Raw genomic sequence first — 26,932 nt, 5'->3', positions numbered from 1 at the left:
CAGCGGTAAAAAACTTAGGCAGAGCGAGTTATTCTAATACACAATCCCGTATTTTTCGTTGCAATTCTTGCCCCATGTTTCTGTGCTTTAGATTCGGCTAGTTGGGTTCTGTGCATTTTTTTATATTTGTCTTGGATGGCACGGCACCCTTTCATTATGTATTCTTGTGCGGTATCCCCTTTTCTTTAAATGAGTCAGTGTCCGATCACATCAGTGTGTGCAATCGCATCACGGGGCTAACCTTTGTGCCTTTCGGCAACCTGTAGCACCTCATAAGGAATATCGAATATTTCGCAGAATTCCTTGTATTGTAAAACAAGCGGTTGGATCGCGTTCGGTTTATTCATGTAGTGCGACCCAGTGCCACATTGTGTTACGATGTTGTGGCACAGATGTTGTGGTGGTACCCGAATTCTCAGCACATACGAAAGAGTAAGTAGTGGCCTGCGGGGCTGTAAAGCGGGATCATTGTATACAACACAAACATTGGACAGGAGATGTCCCGTAGGCACCGCTTGCAAGCTGCAGTTCGAGACTGTGAATACGGTCGAGTCGCTTAATGTGGGATTGCCTGGATGCTCCATCCACTACGCAACCATAGTTTAAGGGTGCTGCGCACTAAGGATCGGCGGATACGTAGTACACAGGTGCTCTCGAAATCCCGGTGTTCGTGCGATAACACTGTGCGAATATTTAAAGCCTCATTTCCCTTAACTTTTGCTGTGTTTATAAGGGCGAGATTGTTCAATTTTGTGGCAAAGGCTACACCTAAATAAACACAGTTCTGCCGCAAGGGCGAAGCAATCAATGCGATAGCAACAAACTGGGGTGCTATAGGAAGTATCGCTACGAGGTAACTCTTGTCATTTATTTTTTTCACGTAACTCTTTGGAAAACGCTACTTTAAGCGAATATGTCCGCTTCATCGAGCGTAGCGCTTTCCTTCCTGTCATGTCCTCTCAAGGCGAAGCGGTGAGTGTACCGCATGTATTGGGGGCGAGGAGTTACGGAGTCGCCCTCTATCGGGAGCACCTCGTTTGGCTGCAAGGTGGGATAACACCGGCGCGCATAGGTTTGGCTGTAGACGCTCCACGATAACAACTCGCGGAAGAATGCGTAGTCGTTTCCGTAAATGCTTTCAAAACGACAAAAGTTCTTACAGTCGAAATAATAATCATGCACAAAAAGAAAAAGAGAATTACTTACAGGCGCAATCCATTTACAGACCATGTGCAGTGAGCAACTGCGTGCGGTCGCCGCGACAGACTACCCCCGAACCACCTTCTTGCATAAAAGGCAGGCAATCTCTGAGGGCAAACTATGCGACATGACCTCTTACATATGTCTATTTCTGCACTTAAGCGCGCAATACCAGAATGAAACCTCAATCGCGCAGCCGCAGCATAGATGAACGTTTATAACTGTATACACAAGCAATGAGAACTAACAGACAATAATGCCAAGGAAAGTATAATGGTCCCTGCCGGCGGCAAGTTACCTTTCGTCGACTTTTCTTTCTTCACATTTACATCCCAATGATTACGAATAACATCCTCTACACTTTCCTTGGCATTACTGTCTGTTAGTTCTCATTAATATTGTGTCTAACAAAGAAAAACGAGCCATTAAAAGTCATGTTCTTTCCTGTATACACAAGTAACCATTTTGCGTGGACATTGTGAAAGCTCTTCGAAAATAGCTGCTTAAAACTTTTAGGGAATTGGCATCTACGGCGACTTGTGCGCGCCGTCAGCAAGATTCATTTCTGTTTCTTGTAAGTTCTCGGACGTTTCATTATCATTTCTAAAGTGGCGTCACACACCGCGTTTATCGGCCTACCCAACGAGCAATGTCCAGCTGCTGTTTCTTTTTGTTAATCCAGTACATTCATGGGCGGGGCCATGACAAACGTAAGCATATGCCATGCCTTACTTTTAAACATGATTCCTACCGCTGCCTTTCTATTCCAGTGGACTTGCAATTGCGTCAATATCGTCGAAACGTTCGTAGGCCGAAGCTTAAAACATCACACTTCGCGACTGCTGTTACAAGGAGATGAAGCCTAAGGGTGAAACATGTGGCATCTTGCAACGCGAAGGCGAACGAACATCACGTAACAACGTTCTTTGGACTTGTTCTCCAAGTGACGGCAGTAGAAACGGACCCGCATGAGCTATAGGAATTGCAGCGAAAAACAGAGAAGTTATTGCAGCAATTAGCAGCAAAGCGAGTTAAAAACAAGGGGTTGAGATCGCAGTTAAAACTTTTAATGCGCAATATTCTTTGGGAAGTTCGCCAACAATTTTAAAGCGATAGCGTTAAAGGACTCGCTTCGCTGATATTGCGGCGTCAGTATCGGAGTCGGCCTCGCTCTTGTGAGCGAAAAATCATCTTGCCCATGACCAAAAACTCGAGAAAGATTCAAATAAAATAAATAATAAAAATCTTCGGTTTGAGTGAGAATCGAACCCAGGCCGCCTGCATTTCAAGTAGTTCCTCTACCACTGAGCTACGCTATTGCTTGAGACTGTTTCTGGAATAAACACGATATGAATGTCATGTGGTGGATGTCATTCTACGCTTCATCAGAAGCGTAGAATCGCGCCAGGCGTCAAAACATTGGAATTGCGCAAGGAGTGGGCGTTTTAAAAGCCCACCCATTACAAAGCGCTAAGACATACTTATTCATCACCAGCTACAAAAGCATTAACAAAGCGAGCAGCTGCGTAGGTTCGCCTGTGTCCTTACGGACGCGTAGTGGGCCCTTCGCTCATTTGCAAAAGGAAAAATTATGGCATAGTGGGGATTTAACAGCTGTACTTGCAGTAGGCATTGTAGGACAGTTTGAAACGACCAATTTGACGCGCACAGTCGTTCGTTTGCTTGTGGGATGGTTGAGGCACGCATCGAGAACCGAAGGCAGGCTGGCTGTTGAGAGGGCGATGCGCATGGGGCCCGATTACGCATCAAGGCGAAGATGAAGCGTCCTCCGTGTTTTTGGTGGCATAATCGTGTATATAACGCGGAAAATGTGGCACCATGTGGCACCGAAAGCTTTCCGTACCTAAAGCAGTTTTGCACTGCCTCCAGGATCTGCCGACGGTTGACCAAGCGACGATGACTCGCGATGACGTCATCGTGTGACGCCATGATATGTGGCGTCATATTGACGTCATGGTGACATGGCGATAATTTTTTGCATCACTCGTATTGACGCCGATGGTGAATTTTTGCGTTTGACGAGGCACCTACGGCTTTCGCCTTAATAATAATTGCTGGAGTTTCCCACAACAAAAGCATATCATGATCATTAGACACGCTGTTGTTGGGTACTACTAGTTAATTGTGAACACCTGGAATCTTCAGCGTGCACCTAAATTTAAGCACACTGGTATTCTTTGCATTTTCAGTTCCGGCGGCGCGCCGTTGCTTGCTGGCGCGCCGCCAGAGCTAATCGCGGAGGCTACAGAAGGACACTGGTGTCGCTGAGATCTGCAGCTAGAAATGCGGAGACAATGAGCCATTCAGATAGAATACGGATGCTCAGACGCGTCCCTCTTCTAGTACGAACCTGGTCGCTGAGTTGAGTGCGTCCCTCACTACCAAAAGAAAAAAATCTGGCGGCACATTCGGGTGGTCGTTTGAGAGCGCTCTCACTGCGATTGAAGCAGGTGACATCAGCAGCTTTGAACTTTACAACGACTACAAGCAGATTGATCATGTTATCACTGATTATTTTAGAAGGGATGGTTAGTTCCTATCTCACACAAATTTTTCAGCGCCTCCAAGGCGCTCGATAACGACCAGTCGACCAGTGGAATGTACCATGAGACGCGCGCTTGGTGTGCTCCACAGCTGCGATGCAGCGACGGCTCTGACAAACATGCAAAGCGTAGGAACGCGCAAGTCACGTTTGTGGTTTAGTGGTTTCGGCTTCGAAAACTGCTTTCTTGTCCCCAGGGGCCGGAGTTTCACTCTATTCGAACCTAAAACGAAATCCAGGGGGCGCTGTAAAGTTAGGCAACACTGGCAAAGATGGCGGCTGCAAGGAGGTCCATGTGCGGATTGTTGCTGCTGGAAATATCGTGTTTCCTAGATTTCGATGTAAAACGTGGTAGTTTGTCGAAGGTGAGTGCGTACTTGGTGCCGACTGCCTCATTCTGGTTTCTCGCGAAGGACAACATCGAGGATAAAATAAATGTTGTTGTACTGTTCGTGTAAACATCTGGCGTGAATTCGGAAACACAAGAAATCCCAGTGCTGCTGCGAAGTGTTTTTCTTGAGCCTGTGATCTACGACAGCCAATCCTCCTGCACTGCTGGCTTTTTAGCGAAGTGCAAACGCGTATCAGCCGTTCTCATCTACTGCTGGGTAAGTGCTGCCGCGATACCACGTGCTGTGTCAACCAGCAAGGCAGACACTGATCGGCAGTGTTTTGAAGGTAGGTGGGCTAACACACTCGGTAGTTGCCAGTGGGTATCGTTCACATCGCCGACGCCGACATCCACGGTGGAATTTTTGCGAAACGAGCTCTGTAAGGCTATCGCATTAATAAATTGAAAGGGACATCGAAAGAAAAAAAAGTAACATTCCTTGGCGAAGCGGCTATTTTGCCCAGGTAGTCATGGTCCGAAGGCGAGCACTAAGATATAGCACGCACTGACCAGTAAGGTGCCATTTTTTAAATGTGGTTTTGCTAAAAAAAACACTTCTTCTTTCCTCAACTTTGCAATGGTTTTCTAAGCCCCCGAAGCTTCACTGGTCATTGGTGTTTGGGGTAGCTGAGCTATGCCTAATTTTTTAAAGGCGATAGCCTTAGTTGTCTCATCAAACGCGAAAACTGACCGGCGTTCCGCGTCGGTGGGTTCAAGACGAGTTTGTTGTTTGATTGGTTGGTTGAAAAACTTTATTCGGTTCCTTCAAGGCGCGTTATTGCGCAGAGGCCGACTGTCACGTCGGGACGGTCAGGCCGTGCCTGTCAACACCCGTGATGCAAAAAAAAAAGTCAGTTTCGCCGCAAGGGCGAAGCAATGAATGCGATAGCAAGAAACTAATGCTCTACGAAGTGAGGCTCGCCAATGGATACTCTCAGTTTGAACAGCGCTCCTGTTGCAAAGGCGGCCGAAGCAGCGAACGAAACGAGCGTGCTTAAAGTGTCGAGCTGCGACACTTGATAGCTCGCGCTCATCGTCTGTTTGTTCGTTTAGCGGCGTCCCTTGCTCGAGTGACTTTCGTACGCTCCGTAACATGAGCGCGGACACCACGGTGAAACCTTGAAACAACCCTCTTCCCCTCACCACCAGAAAACCGCGGGAGCAGACAGCGGAAGGGCAAGGTTCTCCTTGCGCAAATATAAGAAGCGAGCGAGCTCGCCGACGACATTTAAATGCGCCCGTCTAGTCGCCCGTCGTGCTCCTAGCGCCATCTCGCTGGTAATGAAGAAACGCTTATAAGCGCCGGCCGTCTCCGAGTCCGTCTAGTGGTAAAGGGTGTGTATATAACGCTCGCCGTTAGCTACGCGGAGGATCTGCGTTTCGTGGCGTAGCGGTTAGCGCCACTCGCTGCGGAGCAAGAGGTCCCTGGTTCGATTCCGCGCTTCGGAAGCATTTTTCTGAATTATTTTTGTTTGGGGCTTTTATATATATATATACATACTTGTACATATACGGTGCATGACGGCGACGGCGACGGAAAAATTCAGCCGAGACTGTCCATAATAAAAAAAATGCCCCCACCTCCCCGAAGGGAATCGTGAGGAAATGCGAATGCATTTCTTGCGCCGAGAGTACAGAGCGTAGTAATTTTAATGGCGTAAAGCTGGACACATCGACGCGCTCAAGTGTCTCCCTTTTGGGCGCCTCTTCAACGAACGCTTCCTACGTGCGTTCGCAGTCACCTCAGGGATGTTGCCACCGCCTACAATGCAGCACAAACGCGTTTAGAACGCGCTGTTTTCAGGCTGTGCCAAGGGGGCACAAACGCTACAAACGCGTTTCGAACGCATTGCATTGAGGCGCTGGCGCAGGGAGGAGAGAGAGCGAACGGTGAGAGAAGGAGCGGCGAAGCACTGCACCTACCCTCGCGCGCGCCCGCAGCTGTTGCTATGGGAGAGGGAGTGAGAGCGGAGAGGCGCGCGGACAACGCCGGATGCCTCACATAGCCCGACTAAGAAATGCATTCGCATTTAAAAAAAACATGGCTGATCCCTCCGTCATAGGAGTGTTCCTCGCTGGTATCGAGATGCTTTAACCATGACCCTCGATATCGCGCGCAATCTCGCAGTAAGCGCTAGTAAGTGTCGATCGTGAAGCATTACTTCTTTTCACCTCTCACAGACGGCGGCACCGCCCCGCTCCACCCCGCCTACCTACACCGCCAAAAAGAGAGCACCGTGCGAAAGAGAATGCGTGAAAGATATAAGGCGCGTTCGCGAAGTGTCCGGCAACTGCCAAGTTAGCTTAGTCGGTAGGGCGTCGGGCGCTTACCATCGCGGCCGTAAGCGAAGTATGCGAAGCAGCCATGAGTGGACTTAGATTTCTGTAAATGTTTTATTTTCTTCATCACTGTTCATGGTCCTTCTATTCGAGGTTCCCTTGATGTTGTTACTCGTCATATACGACTTTAAGCTCCGAAGGAACGTTTTCTCTTGAGTATAATGGCCTTGTGGTCCGTAAAGTATAAAGTTAATGGCTCTAGCTGCAAAGATTGCAGCTTGAGGTTTGAGAATGCGATGTCAACCGCCCGTTTCGCATCGGCTTCGCGAGCCCGCCGCTCCGGATCGACTGGGGCATTGGCTACGTCGACGCGATGCCGGGGAGACAGGCCTCGTTCATAAGTTGCTTCGAATCTAAGGGTACCTTGCATGATTTATGGCGTAGTGGGTACCTTGCATGAATGACGATGATTTATGGCGTAGTGGGTACGTTGCATGAATGACGATGATTTGTGGCGAAATGGGTACCTTGCATGATTTATGGCGTAGCGGGTACCTCACGTGATTTATACTAGGGGTGTGCGAATAGTGAAACTTCACCTCGAATCGAATTCGAATCGAATAGTGCCGAATAGTGGCCAGAAATATCGAATAGTATATTTACACGAAATGAGTACCGCCAGTTACGGCAAGACAAAACAAAAATCAGGAACGCTACGGCGTGACGACAGTTTTATTACGCACTTGTTCAAGAGTGGCTTTGGTTTCAGTTTTTATGGGCGCGCAAGCATGTTGATAGAAGAACCGCCATTCCAGACAGCAGCTCAACTCCAAACCTCCTAACGACTAACAGAGGGGGGTACGGCAGCTAGTTTTTTCCCCACGGTCGCGCAACAACGGTAATGTTGTGCTTCATCGCCATGGGTGCCCCAAGCTCACATTCTTCGTGCGCCCGTTCACAGCAGCGTTTTAACTGTGTGCCGAAACGACGGAAGTTTCTGTACGACTGGTTCGGTGCGGCATTGGCGACTGCCGAGCGTGAACAAATTTTTACAAGCAAAGCCAATGACCGAGGATTTCGCAGGCCAAAGTCAGGACGTTTTACTGCGCTTGCGGCATGCGCGACCGAACTACGCAAGAAGTCCGCGCCTACGTTTTGGGGACGAACATGCGAAGGGCTTGACAGTTTTGTCACGTGTTTTTCTACGAGCGGAAATGACATAATCTCCTTTAAGATCAGCATGCTCTCGCTTTTGAACAGGATGTCAGTGAAAGTTTTAACGAAATACCTACTGTAACGACGTTAGCGTTAGTTTTTGCCACACCACCCTAACCAAGTTGCACCATTGGCCTTTGACCCGTTGTAGATATTCGTCCTGTCGAATTATTTCAAACTTCGAATACTAGTTATTCGAAAGTCGAATGGAATTATTCAATTAGGTACTATTCGGTTCGAATTCGAAAGTCGAGTATTCGCACATCCCTAATTTATACTAGAGCACGGGCCGAAGTGGAGCGAGCGCTCTATCGCACATCCATATGTCAGGTAAACATTCATTTCTGCACACCATGTGCGAGCTCTCCGCTCGTGCGAAAATTTCGTTCTCTACTTTTTTCCATATATCTAGTGGCACCGTTTTCTCAGGCAAACAATTCCTTCTGCACACCATGCGCGAGCTCTCCTCTCGTGCCAGCACTTCGTTCTCTTCTTTCTTCCATACATCTAGTGGCACGCGGGGCACTGGTCACGCCGGGGGGACAGGCCTCGTTCATAAGCTGCTTCGCATCTAAAAGAAGATGGCTTTCGCCTCCAAGTCGTCTTAGGCAAATGCATTTCAGGACGAGGACATCATAATCATCATCAGCAGCAGCATAAGGGCTCTGCGAGTTTTTAAATCTGTTAGCATAACCTGCAGTGGGTAATGACCATTCCCACGTGCTCAGCTCTCGTGGGAACGTTGCACAATCAAGCGAAATCACCTGTGTTGGGTATCAACCACACTGAGCTGAAGAAGAAACGCAGTGCCACGGAACAAGGATGGCCAGCCCGTTGGTGATCTCCCCGCCGTCTCCTTACAGCATCGCGGCTCCCCTTGGAGTCCCGAAAGCGCGTAAGTATTACTTGGATCTTGAGTATCTATACTGCCTAGCGCTGAGATTGAAATGGAAATTCAACGTGATGCTCTGGGACTGGACGACCCAGTGATAGATAACCTTAACTGTTTCAATCAGCCTTGATATTACGCTAGCAGTCGAAGACAATCAGTGTTTACTTACAGGTTTGTACTATAGCTTGAATTATACAGAGTGGTTGATGGATCGATTCTACAGCTGGGTTGCTCACCGGCGCAAGACTGGAGGTGGATACAGACAGGCAGAGTTAAATGCAGTAGATAACAGTGGATATGTAGATAAATGGGGGTGATGGTAAGAAGTCTGTTGGCTGCAGTATCGGAAAAAATGACACCAAGAAATGATTTTAGTAACTTTGTTCATCGAAATAAAAAGATATCAGTTGACAAAGGGTAAGAATACTCGGTGGGATGAAACATTATGATGTCTACCCTGAAGCAAGGCTTAAAGTCGGGCTAGATGGTAATATATTATGGGAAAAATGTGCTTGTGTTGTGTTAGCTTTCTTCGTCCTGTCCGTATGTGTGCCCTTTGTTCCCATAATGGCTCTACTGATGAATATTATGAGAGCTTCTGATGCCGCTATACAAAAAACGTACACGCACTTAAAGAACGTTTTATTTAACTTTTTTAGGAAGAAGGCTTTCTGATGGATCGATGGCAATCGAGTCGGACCTTATCAGTAAGTCCAGTCAAGCCTGCTACCTTGATAAGAGGCTAAGTGTGCTTAAACATTCATAATTCGTCCATAAATGACTTTCTCTCTTAGGCTTAGGAGTGTGGACACTTTATTGGACATTGAATTAACTTTTAGCAGCGAATGTAATCGTAGGGTCCTTCGATACTTGTCACTTCATACAAATACAAGTATTCAAGAACCTACTACAAGTATTCAAGAACCCTGGCAATTGTAACTAATACCAGGGTAGTTTGAAGTACACTGTTTTATGCTATCGAAACTTAGAAAAAGTGAGATGCACTGAATGTGTGACGCGCTTGTGGCACCTGAAAAACAAATATCGTTTAGCGAAGAGAACATTACTTGAAGAACTTCGAAAGCGTTTGTCCTCGTCAGGAATGGGACCTCTTACTGGCATGGCAATTTGTGAGAGGGAAGTCCTAAAACCACCGGCTTCACAAGAAAGAATCCACTGGTGAAACGTGTTTCACAAGATCTAAGGTTATTGAAAATGGCCTGCCTTAGGAAAGAGATGTCTAAATACTATCATGGTTGACGACATACGGCTTATGTATAATGCAGCCGAATCTCCTATAGATGCATCAAGAAAACTTGTACTGATGGATACGCCTTGTTTTTCTTTCTTATCACAGGACCATCTTTGATCACAACAAATGAGGGTAAGATCACATAGTCAATCCTCGGTTTGGTAGGTGTAAGTAATGAACGTTAACTGTATTTCTTTCTGTGTTGTTTTTTTTTACAGAGGAATTAAGCAAAATGTGAGTAAACACCGCATATGCGAGTCACAGTTTGATTACGCCACACGACTGCTCATTTTGTGATGTAGGGGCTACCCGCGACTTGCTAATGCATTGAGTTGTACAGTGGGGGATCAGACTTACTGCAATACTTAACAAGCCGAAGCGTTATTACCTTAGATTACATCGACGTTGTCATTCGACTACATGGTTCCTACGTTTAAAGTAAAAGTGACTAACCGCCTCAAGTAACTCCGCTCAAAGTAACTAAACAGCTTAAAACTAACACGCAAGGGCACCTGTGACATAGGCACCTTCGACAAAGGCAGGTCCCCTAATCGAAACGGCGGCCAGCCTGTTTGAGGTACCTCTTTTGTTCATGCAACTTATTCCCGCGTTGTGTTTCCATCATTCGTCTCTGGGTATGGCGCTTGAATGCTTGCCCGAAGGTCGCCCGATCAAATCCCGACCATGGCGGCCACATTTCGATGGATGCTAAATGCTAGAGTCCTGTGTACTTAGGTTTAGGTGCACGTTAAAGAAACCCAGGTGTTCGAAATTTCTGAAGCCTTACATTACGGAGTCTCTTCTAATCATAATGTGATTTTGGGAACTAAAACCCCAAGAACTGTTATTAACATTCTGCTCCATCCCCCACGTTTGCTTGGGATTTAACTGCACGTAGTTGCCGCTGGGAGGCCACGCAGTGTTCTTTAAGAAAGGAAGTTGACGACCACCTTGTAGCAGGAAGCCACGAGGAAGTCCATACGGATTTCTCAAAAGTCCTCTGTGGAATCCCTTCCGCCACCTTGCGGGATTCCACAGAACTGATTCGCAGAAGTGGTCTTTCCTACGCTGTATAGTGTCGCAGACGCTTGACCTTACGGAGTATATAATGCCACGCTTTACTAACATGCGCAGCTCTCAAGCTCATTTTTTGCCTGACGCCTCCCTTCCTCCAATATATTTCTCCCACGGAGGAAGTAAACAAACGAAGACGGAGTTTCCGTGATTCGTCTAGGCTCAGCAAGCCAACATCCTCTGACGCCACCTCTCCTGACCAGAGCGTGGTGCCTCCTGGGTAGGGTTAGGCCCACGGAGCTTCCACAGCAGGCGCAACCAAAGCGAGCCGACCAATAGCAGCGCTTACTTGTCACGTGACCATGTCCTATCTCTCCGTTTAATGTTTTTATGAGCAGGCTTCAAGATTGTCACATGATGCTCCCTCCTATATTTTCCTATCCTTCATGGTTTGTGCCAGTTGCGTTTAACGCGTGTCCACATGCACAGTTGCTCCCGTAGACACGAAAAAGAGGTGCGAATGAGCCTGCAGAACTGCTACTGCTTACACATCTTTTTCGATGCGCAGCCAAAACCAGCAGGACCAGTTCATGTGGATCGTCGGAGGCATCTTGGGATTCGTCTTCTTCCTTGCATCACTGATTATCGTTCTTCTCCTCTATTCACCAGGTGAGAAAGCGGCTACTAAAGCTAATCACTGCTTCTTAAGAATATCAGAGCCTTGCCGCTAAGATAACCAGTAATGCGGACGGAGGGACGTATAACTGAGCATCCACGTTGGTAATGGGGTTTAGGCGAGTGCCAATGCCCTAAGCTTGGTCCTCCTGACTGAAGGTAGTTGAGCGAACACAAGGACAGAGGAAGGCAAACTCAACATAAGGATGCTACTGCCAATATTGATGTTTAATTCATTCGCCAGAAGGAAAGAAAACACGCGGGTAAAAGTAACTTCTGTAGCCAACATCGTAGTTAGGGCCAAGAAAGAAGATAAAACGCATCAATACAGAACACCTTGAACACGTCATCTAAAATCAATCCGCTGTGGTTTGCACATTGTTTTTCAGACGAGGTAATGAAAGTTTTGCTGATGCTTGCTTCACCAAATATATTCGATCTGCCGTTTCAATTATTGCACTGGCGGCTTCGCAATTGAACTTACCAATGCGGGAATTATAACTGTGTTATCGAAACGAATTTTTCACTCGCTTACCCGGCAATATGGCGCAGGAAAACCTTCAGGTGGCGTTTTAACGCAATAGCCTTTGTTGGAGAAAATCTGGTGGCGACGCCGTCCGTGATCGCTAAATCCACACAGATGAAACGAAGTCAAGTCGGGAGCGATACTGCCAATTCTGGCTGCAGATACGAGCAGTGCTTGTGGGGATTCGTTGCTTCCACGCGCCACACAGTTGGGTCTCTAACTGCGCTGAGCCATGGCACTGGTGATGGCGCCAATGATTCAGGACATTACACCTAAACAAAATTCGTTGCTGGGCTAGTTGGTTAATACTTATAAATACTGGACAGCGCGGAGTTGACACAGGACAGAGGAAGAACAGGAAGCATGGGAAACCAGCCGCAGGAGGTCTAGTGGTTATGGTGCTCGACTGCTGAACAGAAGGTCGCGGGATCGAATCGCAACCGCGGCGGCCGTATTTCGATGGAGGCAAAAAGAAATGCCAGAGGCCTGTGTCCGTTGATTGAGGCGCGCGTTAAGGTGGTTGAAATTTCTGGAGCGCTCCACCATACACGGCGTCTCTCGTAATCATATCATGGTTCTGGGGCCTAAAACTCAACAAATTATTACAATTAAACTCGGGAAACATATGAGAGAAAAAGAAAGGGAAATGAAGAGGTAGCACACCGATGTTTCGTCTTTTCCTCTAGTTTATCTCCCTCTTCACTTAAAGCGCTGGAAATGCCTGCGATGTAGAAATCCGAACAAGTTGAGCTCTACACTACAAGTACCACATCGCCACCATTCTTGATCTTCCTGCATTTACGCTTCGTTTCGCGCAATAGAAAACAGAAGTTGTTCCATGCTCCAGCTGTTCGGGTTCATTAGCGATATCAATCAATCTATTTAACATACCCCGGATAAAGCCCCTTTGTTACTGTGCTGCGCGTCCAGATGTAGCTGCTGACGAGACGAGAACAACTGTCGCTGGAGTCGCTCAGAGGAGCAACGGCGGTGGACCAGGCGTGGACGAAAACACCATGATTGTACCTCTTGAGACTGTCCGACCACACCGGTCCACTTCAACCGAGAGCACAACGACAGAACCGAAGAGGACCACACTGGCAACAACAGAGACTGAAAGAAAAACTGAAACACTTTCGACGGGTGTGCCTCCGGTGTCTCCGCACACGTCGACGCCTGTGCGTCCGGTGACCACGGATACCCCGGACGTCACGGGCACCCCTGGCAGTCCGGACACCGTGTTCCCCACGGACACGCCACAAGGTGAGCGTGCACCAATTGCAGCCTGCTTTAGTATACACATAACAGCGTAGCTGTTGCTGAACCTGACGACAGATGAGTGTCCGTGTCGCGTGTCACGCTCCCGTTCCCAGACTCAGCCATAGATGGCGTAATTGCCTCGGTCCCACACGAAGCGCTAGCCGCACATGGAAACAGTGAAAGGGTGGCTCTAGCATTAATAGGGCCTAAAGTCGTCCCGCAAATACTGGTTCTCAGATACACCCAAAGATAGCGTAACTGCTTTCGGTCTTTCAAGAAGCGCTAGCCGCACAGTGAAACGGGGGAGGGCGGCCCGAGCGGGAACAGAACGTACCGTCACTGTAGCAGGGTCGGGTGTGGAAGGGCCTACCACACGTCCTTTCCCGTGCATCTCTGCTCTACAAAAAAGGCAATCACCAGAAACCCGCACATAGCACAAAACATCACAGAAAATCACAGAAAATCACGAGGGAAACAAAGCAGAACCGCAGCTCCGCTGCTTCTGCAGATTTCACACTGGGTGGAATAAAGGAATTTTTTTAATGTGTGATGAATCCAGAAGATGTTCGCTGCTTGCGCTTCGCGCATTTTAACGTAAAGTGTGACTTCTCCACGAAAGAAGGCGGCAGCCATCTCATTTGAAACTCAGTTAGAAATCAACGCTTGTAACTGATTCCTCATGTTTTGTTTGCACGTTGTTCGCGACTGCGCTGTTTCTTGAAAATGGATTACAATCTATTCTTGTTCCACACCTGCCTTCGGTAAATTTAGTGTGACTCTCAGATATAGTATAAATGTGGAGGCTTTCGGTGTGCCAGTTATTAGCGCACATATGGGCTAGCATGTCGTGTGAATAAAAAAATACTGAGTGAATACAATTTTGGTGTTTTAAAGGAGGATATTCAGTATTAGCTAGCATTAATCGAAATATATAGCCAATATTTATTATTACTTACGCTACAGGAGGCGCCATTACTTATCATTAAGCAGAGACGTCAGCATTAGCAATCATATTGCCAGTACTACTCAACATAAGTAAAAATTCAGCCAGCACTATTCAAAATATACAGTGCCAATGCGTACAAGTTATTGTTCTCGTTGAAACTAGGTAACTGCCCGGCCTCCGAGATCGGCGCTCATTTTTCGCAAGGAACCGGACATTGCCTTATCCCACTGCAGACAGATGGTTGAAGTCGCCCATTGTCTTAAGAATGCTGTACGATACACACATATTCATTCGCGATAGTAACACCACAACTTAAAAAGCATAGTTTTAACTTGAAAGCCTTAAGTGCCTCGTCGGACGCTGGACTTGAAAACGTGTCCTGTGGCTCTAAAAGTCAAGTCACCACCATAAAGATCACATAAAAGTCTCAGCATAGAGCCGGAAACGAACCCTGCGTGGCAGTCAACTATTCTACCAGAAACCGAGGGAACCACCTAAAAGCGCTTTGAAAAGCGCACCCATAGAGACGTCATGTCGTGCAAGGAACTCCGTTAACGTATGTGAACATTAGCGGACATTTAATATTTGCCTTTAGGAGTCGAACGGGATAGCGTAACACACACACACACACACACACACACACACACACACACACACACACACACACACACACACACACACACACACAATACATGCATATATATATATATATATATATATATATATATATATATATATATATATATATATATATATATATATATAACAAAGCGGAAGGTTTATGGGCTGGTGCACTGATGCGGCAAACTATAGACAGGACCCTGCGCATATGTTCTCTCTGCGTTCATACGCGTTGAGTTGACTGACTGCACACGCGCGCACACTGCACTTACACATTAAAGTCATTGAGAATTTACAGAATCCATCACAAGTGCGTCACCAGCCCGGTAGCGTAAGGGAACGTCCACGTGCGTTACATCTTTTATCGAAGTATCGATGAACCCTCCACGTGTCAATGTAAGAGAATGCGCGCACAAATGTGCGTGCTCTTAGTTATGGGTAACTATAGATTCGCCCACGGCTTGTTTGCAAGGGAACAACCGCGCTAGAGTTGCTGTATTAGAGTTACTGTATATGCCACCTTAGGTGGCATATACAGTAACTCTAATACAGCAACTCTAGCGCGGATACAGTTAGGTGGCATATACAGTAACTCTAATACAGCAACTCTAGCGCGGATACAGTTAGGTGGCATATACAGTAACTCTAATAGTAACATAACGTAGCATATAAAGTATCTCTAACCCGCGCGCGGCGGGGTCACGCCATATATCGGAAACTGCGGGAAAAGCGCACCGCACCATCGCAACGGCTCCAAGAGATAGCGCGACCACACCGCGCGCCCGTCTCTCTAGGAGGTGGCGGTAACAAGAGTGGAACGCGACAGCGTAATCGGGCCGTGCTCGTATCGCCTTCCGAATCGCTAGCCGGCCTTCGCTTCCAGGTGGAGACCTAAACCGTACCCCAAATAAGGACAAAGTGCGGACGCCCTCCTGCTTATCTTTTTTAGGAGGGAAGCTCCTTAGGCCCGCACCCCTCCGCGCCGTCGAAGCTCCCTTCTCTTAAGCATCGCTTTAGATTTTAGTGTCCGGTTATTTAAAAGGAAATGTTTAGGCCTTGATCGGCTTGGTTCTAGCGCACCAGCAATTCGAGGTTAAAAGAAATAAGCTCTCCGCACAACTGGTTATAATGGTCGTCTTCACTTTCACCAGCTTTATCGTGGATTGTGGAATAGCAACCATCATTCTAGCGCACTACGGGCGCTTTGTCGAAGGTAGTAGCAGACGCTCTGCCCACTTGGCGCCGGCGAAAAAAGAAAATGAAACGCTGTGCGCGCCGGACGCCGCTCGCGGCGTTCCGTCGCCACCGTCAAAGCTTCCCGCCGCCTCACCGCTCGCACCCCTCTCCCACCTGTCTCCCTCTCCCTGCGCTGTACGCGCCGCCGCCGCGCTCACTCGCTCAGTCGTTCCCGCCACCGAGCGCAGCAGACGCTCTCCCTACCCGCTCCCCACCCTACCGCCTTCATGAAAGCCAACAGCGAGATCAGGCGCATAGTCGTTTGCGTCCCATTTCTAAGGAGCTTCGCTCATCGGTTGTATTCGTATACACGTAAGAATTGCTAGTTTTGAAAGATGTATCAACTTACCCGCCTGTCGACGCTTGCTCAGTTCATAATATGAACGCTTCTGGCAACTCGGCGGGAACAAAGATTTAAACCTTGACAAAGCGGCAGTGAAAATTATCGCGCCTAGCAATGAATAGCGCCGGCTTTCTTTTGAAAGATAATTCTTCGTAGTGAGCTCTGTGCGGTTTACAAGAATTGAACACATCTGCTGATTTATTAGCGTGGTACCATTTCGAGAAAATTTAAAGGTCTTTGATAGAATTTAAGGGGTATGTGTACATTGGAAGGTTGTTTTGGTGCGGTCGTCGTGCAAGTAAAAAAATATATCTGGTTTTTGCAACTACCTCGAAATTTCGCTCATAGACAACGCTGATCTTTCGCTCACAACCAAGGACGCCGCCGACGCCGACACAGTAATTTCTGCGAAACAAGCTCTTTAACGCTATCGCATTAATATTGCGTGGCAATAGCGAAGAATTGCCCAAGGCGTCGCACGATGTGAACTGCGTCACTAATGGGTGGTTGCAAGCTGCAAAACCATTACATAGGGTCGCGCTAATTAGTCACCACCATAAGTAACACCATCATCATCGGCCTGAAAAATGTGATACAGCTAAAGATTGATCTAATGAAAGCCGATTTTACGATGTTCCCGAGCTAAAACGACTCGCCTAGGACGGCCTTCGAGTCATCCTAGGTGAAGGCACAAGGGAAACCGAATTTTTTTTTCTATGTTCAGCATCAAATAACCATTTTTTTAGTTTACTGCGTGAACGAAGTAAAGGCCCGTTCGCACTGAAAGATCTCCGGTTGGCAACGTAATCGGCGACAGAAAAAAATAAGTGCCTGCATTGATGGCCGAGTGGTTACGACGCTGGCCTTCGGACCGTGGATGCCCGGGCTCCGATCCCTCATCACGAAGACATTTTATTTTGTCTTATTTATTTGTTCTCCTACTCCTCTCCACTTCTCTTCCCTCGCCCTCCTTTCCTTCCTCTAACGTGTTGTTAGGCGGCACATGTTTACATCGTCACTCGCCGAGGCTTTTCTGCGAGCACTTCTAGCCTAACCACCGGCTTAAGCAGCTTCGGTGTAATCTTCTCGTCGTGCCGATTGGTATGAGGCCAATTTTTGTTCCCTGGACAAAAGCGTGTTTGTTCGGAAGCTAATCAGAACTCGGCATCATAAGCTAAGGAAAGGGAAACAAAGCGAAAATGACACTGGAATTGACAGTTTTGATGAGAATATGTTAAGCCCTAACCACACGTACGCGTTACAACGCGTCAGCGCGTGGGGAGTAGACTCGGCGTCGCGTCACACTCCTATGGAGGGAAAGGACACGTGGTTAAGTGCATCTGCGCTCCCTCTCCTTCCACAGGGAGAGGGCGCGCATACGGAGAGGGCATGCCACGTGCTGACGCGTTGGAACGCGTACATGTCGTTAGGTCTTTATTGTCAGACGACGTCGCGCAACGCTTCGTTGATCTCGTAGCCGAAACAAGGTGTGCGACCGAGATAGTTGGCGGCATAAAACAGTGCGGAAGGGACGCAAGAAAACAAGGGACTGACCAGGACTGGCGCTGACTTCCGTCTCACTTTTAACGCTATAGCGTTTAAGGAGCTCGTTTCGCAGAAATTCTGGCGTCTGTGTCGGCAGTGGCGTCATTGGTTGTCAGCGAGAAGTCTAGATGCAAATAAATAAATAATAAAAAACATTCGGTCCAAGCGAAAATCGTACGCCAGCCTCTTGCATTGCAAGCAGATGTTCTACCACAGATCCACGGCAGTGCTTGAGGCTGTTTCGGAGAGGAAAAAAAAAAGCCGCTATAAGAATGTCATTTAGTGGGAGGGGTGTCCCTAACGTGTGCAATATGGCGTGGCAGAATTGTAGAATCGCACCAGATGTCAAAACACGTCAATTGCGCAACGAGTGGACAGTTAAAAGCTACCGTTACAAAGTGTGCTGGTGCGCGGGGGAACTTGCGGATGCGTCGTGGGCACCTCGCCGCTCCGGAAAAGGAAGAATTACGGCGTAGTGGGCACTTAACAACTGTATTTGCAGTAGGCATTCCAGGATGGCTTGAAATGGCTTGCTTTACACGCATAAACTCTCTTTTCCTTGCGGCATGGTGGAAGGCGATGCGCATTGGGTCCGATTACGCTATAGCGTTCTACTCTTGAAGGCGAAGCTCAAGCGTACTCCAAATCTTTATTACACTGAACAGGAAAAAGGAAACAAGATATTGCACATGTGATCACACCAGAAGCCTCCGTGCGTGAAGTCAGGTGTGAGCAAAAGCCAAGAAAACAGTATATATAAAAAGCAAGCGGAATTACGGCGAGGTAACATGCGTCGAAGAAGACAGGTAATCGATTTCTGTGCCGGCCAAGGAACAGAGGGATTGCTGATGCAGTTACGTCTTGCGATAGCTGCAGGTTCAACGACTATCCTGTTCCCCTGTTTATGTCTGGCTAGAATTTCTGCATTTTCAAATGCTGGAGCGCATCCACATTGTGAGAAGTGAGTTGCAAGAGAGCCTTCCGTTCATTTCTGCGCTTTCTGGTTGTGCTCCCGTTGCATTTGGCCACCGGAAATCTTTCACTGTGAACGGGGCTTGACAGGGACGCAAAAAGAAGAAGAGGACTTAACACACTGAGGCTGCAGCGCTCGTGTGTGCTCTTCGCCTTTGTCTGTACTTGTCAGTCTGTTCGCTGTGTAAAGATGCAGTTGTAACGACTCCTCCAGCTAGCAATCGCACTTCAGTTTCCACAGAGAACCCGCAAGGCCCCCGAGGTCCGTTCCTCTGCACAGTGAGCGTAAACTTCACGGAGTCCACCTTGTTGCCGGAGGACGGCGTGTGCGACGTCATCTTCTACGAGTCGTTCTACGTGAAGAACAAGCCATACGATTGGAACGACACGGGTTTGGACCACTTCTTCGAGCTCGCGGGAAGCATGCAGCGTACAAGTATTGGAGCCTCCTTCTCTCCAGAGTGAGTTGAGAGACAGAAGAATAATCGAGTATTATAGCTTCTCTGCGAACTTTATTTATGAGTTACAGGGTTACCGATATCGTAAGCGGCGTCAGGAGAACTATTAGCTTCACCAGCGTGATAGATTTGATTGCGCGGTACTAGCATCACTGCCCTCCAATTCGACGAGCGAGTTCTAAGGACCTAGCAGCAAGTAGGTATATCATATTGGCTGGGAACATCATGAGGTGTTTACATATAAAAAGGCTACGGGAGTTGGAAACTGCTCTATCAACGCTTGTAGAGACATATTGCGACATTTAGCTCAATTAAACAAAACTGTTTATGGAAAAGATTCGGGGAGCGCGAGAGCTTTTGCTGAGAGAAAAAGGGGGCCATGAGGCGATGCGAAGCAGTGCTTCGGCATGTAGAGCTCGCGTTTCAGAGGGGGAGTGTAGAGGGGGGAAAGGGGAGAGGGGAAAGGAAAGGGAAGGGAGAGGGGAGAGGAAAGGAAAGGGGAGAGGGGAAGTGGGGAGGGTTTGCGCATGCGCAGTAAGGGTGGTCACGCCGCACACCACCACCACCACTGGATTGAACTCCGCTATAAGATGCTTCACATCTAAAATAGAGAGATGCACAGCCGTAACAAGAACTCGAGCCAAGGTAATAGAAGTCTGAGGAAGAAGAGGTAAAGAAAAATTCACAATAAGAAATTCACAGGGTCCCTTATGCACCCGCCTCAGACTACTCGAATGCGAAGGCCATCTTCTTCTTCTTCTTCTTCTTCTTCTGTGTCGATGTATTGAACTTCCCACGTCCCCTTCCGAAAGCTTTCTGCAGCTAACGTGGTTGTGCACTGCCTACAGGATCGGAGGCACTGTAGGCTTTATGCACGTCACCTTGTTTTTTACGCTTCTGGGATCGGCCCGCGTTTGACCAAACAATGATGCCATGTGATGACTTCACCACGTGACGTTCCGTTATGTGGCTTACAGTGACGCCATGAGGACGTTATTGTGACATTACAAATCTTGCCGATCTCTGACGCCATATGGTGACGTCATCACGTGATGATGATTTTTTGCATCACTCGAGTTGGCGCCGCCGACAGGGGTACGCTGACGCGGGACGCCTCTCAGCTTTCGCGTTTGATTAAGCATCTAAGGCTTTCGCCTTAAAATTACTGTAGCGCTGTTTCAAGTATAGTTTTGAGCGAAGCGCGTGTGTGTAGGTTTTGCTTCTATGTTATCTGTGCCTGAGCGAAATCTTTACTTTTGAGCAGAAGTGGTGAGCTGATCGCTGAGCACGAGAGTGGACAGCTGTACGCCGGCCTCGACAAGCTGCGCATCATGGGAGTCAAGCACTTCGGCATGCTCAACCTCCTCGCAGGCATGACGACCTTGGCGGGGCGAATCCAAGTCCTGAAAATTCTGAGTGTATATATTTGCAACAATTTTGTGTGAAGCGTATCCCGTATAGGAGGGTGGGAATAGTGAAATTTAGAACCGAATCGAACAGAGATGCAGTAGTGATCATACCGAATCGAACACGAATACGAGTCGAATACTGCTCGAATAATTTTCGAATAGCGAGGCAGTTATTGTAAAGAGAGGCCTATGATTCTACATTGTTTTGTTTCTATTTCAAGCAAATATTCACAAACCTTAACAAAGTAGCATTACTGTTACATTTAACTGAGAAAAGATACCACAGTTATCTAAAGTGAGGTAAGCGCGTATACAGTAGCGACCAGACCCGTCGAGGTATTCTCTAAATGTAGGATGATTGCAGCATCTATTTCAGTATTCGAGATAGTACTTTGTCACCAACGTTTAAATATTAAGAGCTAAACAATAAATAATCTTTCTAGAATGAACGTCAAGAAACTCATGGTAAGCTTAGTGGAGTCAGGGAACATTCGCTTCGGCGACATTGTAGTTTGAAGCCAAAAGTCCTTCATCCCGGGATTAGTAAAGCTTCGATAGTCCCTTAAAACCTTCAACTCGATTAATCTTGGCAGTTCACTAATTAAAAAATGAAAAATGGTCCTTCACTCTACGGACGTGTTGTTCTTTTGAAGATTTCCCGTCGGGGCTCATTATTCGAACAATATTCGACAATTCGAATGAGCGCTATTCGATTCGTGTACCGAATCAAACACAACGCTATTCGGCTCGTTCCGCGAATCGCGGCCACTCACTGCGTGTTACCTCTAAATGTGGCCGCGCATCAATGGGTGGGAAAGAGAAGTGAAGGCGAGGAGGATGGAACAGAGGATATAGGGCAATATATAAATAGAGGAAGAAAGAAAGGTGAACGAAGAAGATGTAGAAAAGGTAAAGAAGAAAAGAAATGTAAAAGAAAGAAGAAAATGAAGAAAAAATTAATCTGCGTTCGCCAAGTGGGGACGCTTGCTTCCGAGCTCCACTGTCTACACAGATTGCACAGGCCTAGAACTAGCTTAAACTTTTTGCTGTTCTGTTACGAGGACACATGTGAAAGTACTAAAAGCCTCAGACCTATTTCATACACGTCGATCATTCGCACTTGATGGGGCAAATACAGCTATGCTTGACCTGGAAGACCACATATGGAACTACCGAAGATTGTCACGGGATGCTAGTCACTTACCTCCTTGTTTGCTTTTGATCAGAAGACAGGAATTCGGTTTCATATGGGACATCACCTAATAAACCTATACGTTCCGATACTGCCACCAAAAGAATAACAGATGAATGTCTTGCGCTTTTTAATAGAACTTTCGGAAGTCCTAGAAACGCTGAAATTTTTTGTGGATGTGTTTGATATTTATACTTTTCCACAAAGAGCAGAACAGTGGTCCCAGGAATATGTATGTAGGCAGTTCTGCATGCTCACTACGGCCACACGGTACATCGCTATGGCCAAAGGTCTGTATATTATGCAGCAAACATCATGCCAGCAGCAAGTTGTCGTTTAAGGCCGAAATGAACTTGCCATATTTTCTGTTGTGTAAGACACAAGCCTTGCACATCAGGAAGGAACCAAGTTCTTAAACTTCATATGTCGAATAGCGTAAGCAGAAATCTAGAAATGAAAGGTTCATCTGTGAAATAACGAAATATCGTTTTGGTATTTATTTGTGAAAAAGGGTAACTTAATTAACAAAGTTATATTTGCTGGAATTCGGAATCAAACGCGAGCGCATGCAAAACTTCCCATTCAGTTATACGCGGTGATGCTCACCTTGTTGAGGTCACCCTGGCACAAGACATTCGTCACAGTGCTACGTTACAGTCGCACGAGAGGCTACGCTTCATCAGTAATTCTCTGCACATGCACTATTCTATGACTCAACGACGTACGCGTGTACCTGTCACGTACGTGCCTAAATCATGAACATTATTTTTGTGTTTTTTGAACGCAGAGCATTGTGAGATACGTTAATTCCGACGCTGAGGTCGTGTACGCTGTACTTGGTGTGTATTTCCCTCATCACTACGCCTACCTGCGCGTTGGTTATCTCAGGTGAGCAACATTTAATTTCGTTCTTTTACACTAATTTCGTATGGGGAGTACAGCGCTCAAAACAGGCTCCTACGCATCTTCAAATGAAGTGAAGGGAGGTTTATTTTCCTTTTCTTACAAAAGCGGAAACCAAGGCTAAAGGCTCAAAAGCCCGACAAAGGCGTTGGCTCTCTTGTACATCTTGACGTCAGAAAACACATAAAGACCACAGCAATATCAATACAAAATCAACTTCACTTGCAGGTAATACGCAAGGCAGATTCTAAGCAGGAAATAATGAAAACATGGTTTTACGAAACACAGACCGGAATCAGTCAGATATTACTTAGTGCCGTTTTTAAATAATTTCTGTGAAACATAAAAATCACCTTGTTGGGATTTTATTAATATTCGTATGTACATGAAAACTTACTTCCCCTTTGCCATAGCTAGAACGAATTTTATGGACACATTTGTTTTCGGAAACTGTATGTATCATAAGACAATTGATTGTTTTAAGTGTGTAATTTATTAGTTTTAGCATGCTGCAGCATACGAAAACATAGATTTGCCTTAAGTAAATTATAACTGCGAAACAAAGGCATAGTAGAAAAGTCCTTTGTTCTGCCGTCGTAACCATGAATGCACCGTAAAGTTCTCTTCCGGAGTATTAGTACCTTCTGATAGTTTGTGGTGGTGGTGGTGGTCGTGGTGGTGGTGGTGGTGGTGGTGGTGGTGGCGGTGGCGGCGGCGGGCGGCGGCGGCGGCGGCGGCGGCGGCGGCGGCGGCGGCGGCGGCGGGGCGGTGGCGGTGGTGGTCGTGGTGGTGGTGGTGGTGGTGGTGGTGGTGGTGGTGGTAGTAGCAGTAGTAGTAGTAGTAGTAGTAGTAGTACCCCATACAATAATACAATAGGTTAATTTACAGCACACATGTGCGTAGAAGACCTGCAGCCGCAACCACACAGGCACCAAATTTGCAAGTTTGTAAAGACATCAAACACTTTTGACCTATTTTATATGTTAATATTGATATCTGTGTGTTCTAGCAAAGATTCTGATGGAACCACACATAAGGAAATGTAATACAGTCAACGTCATGTATTGTTACATGAGCAAACCGAGTATTGACTTCATAATATCAACGGCATTATTGGCTTAATATTCTAGCAACTTATAGGTAGGTTTGTAGAAAACATTGTGCCGTAGCCAAGATTGTAAGTTTCTGAAATACGTATTTACCATACCCTCGGCCAGCACAAGCGATTTGGCTTATGCCAAATAAGACCACTTGGAAATAACGTTCATTTTCGTATTGCTGCGCGACAGGTTTCACTAGAGTGAAATACAAGCTTTATAATTCAACAGCATGGTCACTTTACTGCCTCTGAATAGATTTCACGTTCACAGAGATATCCTGCAAAACAAGGAGTTAACTGAATGCCTAAAAGCTTAGAAAAAAAAGATGCATAGGTCATAAAAGACACAGATTTCTATCCATGAAGAATCTGCATAATAACAAAAAACTCCCGTTTTTAAGCTGAACTTCTTGCCTTAATGTTGCAATGAAAAAGGTCGTGTTTAAATTAGTGGATCAGGGAGCACGAATGAAATGTTTAGCGAAAAATGAGGGCCCAAATTTACCTAAGCGTATTAGCGATTGCCCTTCAAGCTCTTGTGGGCCACGCTTTTCTGACGTGCGTCTAATCGCTAGAACTAAAGATAAAACAGCCAGGGAATTGATAGAAGCATATGTATTGGCACAAACATTGTGACGTGTGCGTTCGTGACACTTCCACAGCATTGTAATAATCTGAGAAAAAGGCTATTGAGCACGCGTTACGTATCCGCAATAGAGACCGGCATGTTTTACGCGTACATACCGAGAAGGATATGTGTGTACGTGTTTTTCTGCAAATAAAGCAGGTGTTAGTGGCACTATGTCCCGTGTCATTTCTCGTGCTCGTGTTCTCTTGCTCCTTAAAACAAACAAACCAGAAAAAAAAACATGGCTGATCCCTTTCTCATAGGAATCTGTAAAACACGAAAGTGAAACGTGTCTACACACAAGTAGTGCTTATTCGCGAGTGATATATGAGAGCTTGTACAATGTCTATTCGTGCTTGGTAGCTATAGCACCGATTGGCAGGGGCGCAGCCAAGGGGGGGGGGAGGATTCAACCCCCCCCCCCCGAAATCTTTCAGTTTTGCTTGCGTATATATACACGCACACATACAAACGCACGCACGAACATACATAAAGTATGGTTGAACCCCCCCGAAAAAAATTTCTGGCTACGCTCCTGCCGATTGGCGATGCACCCATGTTGACGCCTAGATCGTAGAGGTTCTTAGCTTAAGCCGCAAACGCGTGCATCCCGCTGGCCTCTGTCTCGCTCTACGAAGGCACGACATTGGTCTGTCGAAACCGTGTCCTTTCTGCAAAACGTATTGCAGCAGTTTTGTTAGTCGGTGCTCTCGCAATCGAAGTAGTCGGCGGCGGAGAAATTCCGTTGGTGCATGTGGAAACTGCACTACTCCGATGAGGCGGCGCACGCTCACATGAAGCGAAAGGCAAAGAAGGTAACTGCGTCTAGGTTGCCTCGGCGACGCCAGCGCGGCTAGTGTCCTTCGCTGGTATCGAGACGCTTTAACCATGATCTCCGATATCGCAAGCAATGTCGGAGTAAGCGCTAGTAAGTGCCGATCGTGACGCATTACTTCTTTTCACCTCTCACAGACGGCGGCACCGCCCCCGCTCCGCCCCGCCTATCTACACTGCCAACAGAGAGCACCTTGCGAGAGAGAATGTGTGAAAGATATAAGGCGCGTTCGTGAAGTGTGCAGCGGCTGCCAAGCTAGCTTAGTTGGTTTAGCATCGGGCGCTTACCGTCGCAGCCGCAGCGTGGTGGGTTCGATTTTTTTTTTTCACCCGTTGGCGTCCTTTTTATCAACTTCATATCCGGTAACGGAAGCGCTTGGTGGACCCCGGCATAAAACACTTTCGTGTTACAAAACTGGCGGGGTCCCTTATGTATTCGCCATTAAGCTCCGTGAGTCGTGTGTGCCTTCTTTGGAATGTCGTCTCGCGATGTAAACATGGAAGCTAGAAACCAACTCGCCCTACTTATTGCTTGGTGGCTTAAGACGACTTGATGGCGAAAGCCATATTGTTTTTCTTCACACTCGATGTATTCATTCTTCACCGCCACCCTCCAAAAGCTTCCTGCAGCTAAGATGATTCTGCACTGCCACCAGGATCGGAAGCATTGAAAGTTTGCTGCTTCTCACCTGGATTTGCACTGCCTCTCTTATCAGACCACCTTTGACAAAGCGGTGATATCATGTGGTGGCGTCAGCATGTGACGTCACGTTATGTGACATCAACATGATGTTACAAGTGTTTGAGATGTGTGACGTCATTTCGACGTGATGTGGTGACGTCATCACGTGATTTTTTTTGTAACTCGTGTTGACGCCGTCGACACGGGACGCCGACGCTGAATGTCAGTTAGATAGATAGATAGATAGATAGATAGATAGATAGATAGATAGATAGATAGATAGATAGATAGATAGATAGATAGATAGATAGATACGCTCAAAATTGCAGAAGTTCACTAAGAAATACTTCGCATTTAAAAAAGTTCTCGTGAACCGCTTGCGCCTATCCACTCTTAATCAGGTCTTGCATGAAGCGCTAGATGTAACCAGAAAACGAGTCCTTTTGGTCCAGTTTCCTGGCTATGGCTTGTACTTTATCCGGGGCATGACCGGGAGTGTACTTGCGATGACGCGTTGGGATACTGCTTCGGCGAAAGCTGAGATACAGAATCGTGATGAAAAGTGCCAATTGGTAACGTGATCTCTTTCAGAGAGTTATTCCGGCCTACGCACTTCATCGCTATCACCCATCTATCGGCCCCTGAGAGCTATGGCTCGTGCGATCAGGTTTATCCTATGTCTATGATGACGTTTCCTAGGGACCTCGAATTCCGTCCTACGGCTTACGAGGGCCCTCTCTCAATTGTAAGTTTACCTTATACGTTTCTGGACGTTGAAGTTTCTTCCAAAAGAAAA

This window comes from Rhipicephalus sanguineus, chromosome 7 (genome assembly GCF_013339695.2).
Source record: "Rhipicephalus sanguineus isolate Rsan-2018 chromosome 7, BIME_Rsan_1.4, whole genome shotgun sequence".
NCBI classification, from domain to species: Eukaryota; Metazoa; Arthropoda; class Arachnida; order Ixodida; family Ixodidae; genus Rhipicephalus; species Rhipicephalus sanguineus.
Note: the sequence above shows the minus strand (reverse complement) of the source record.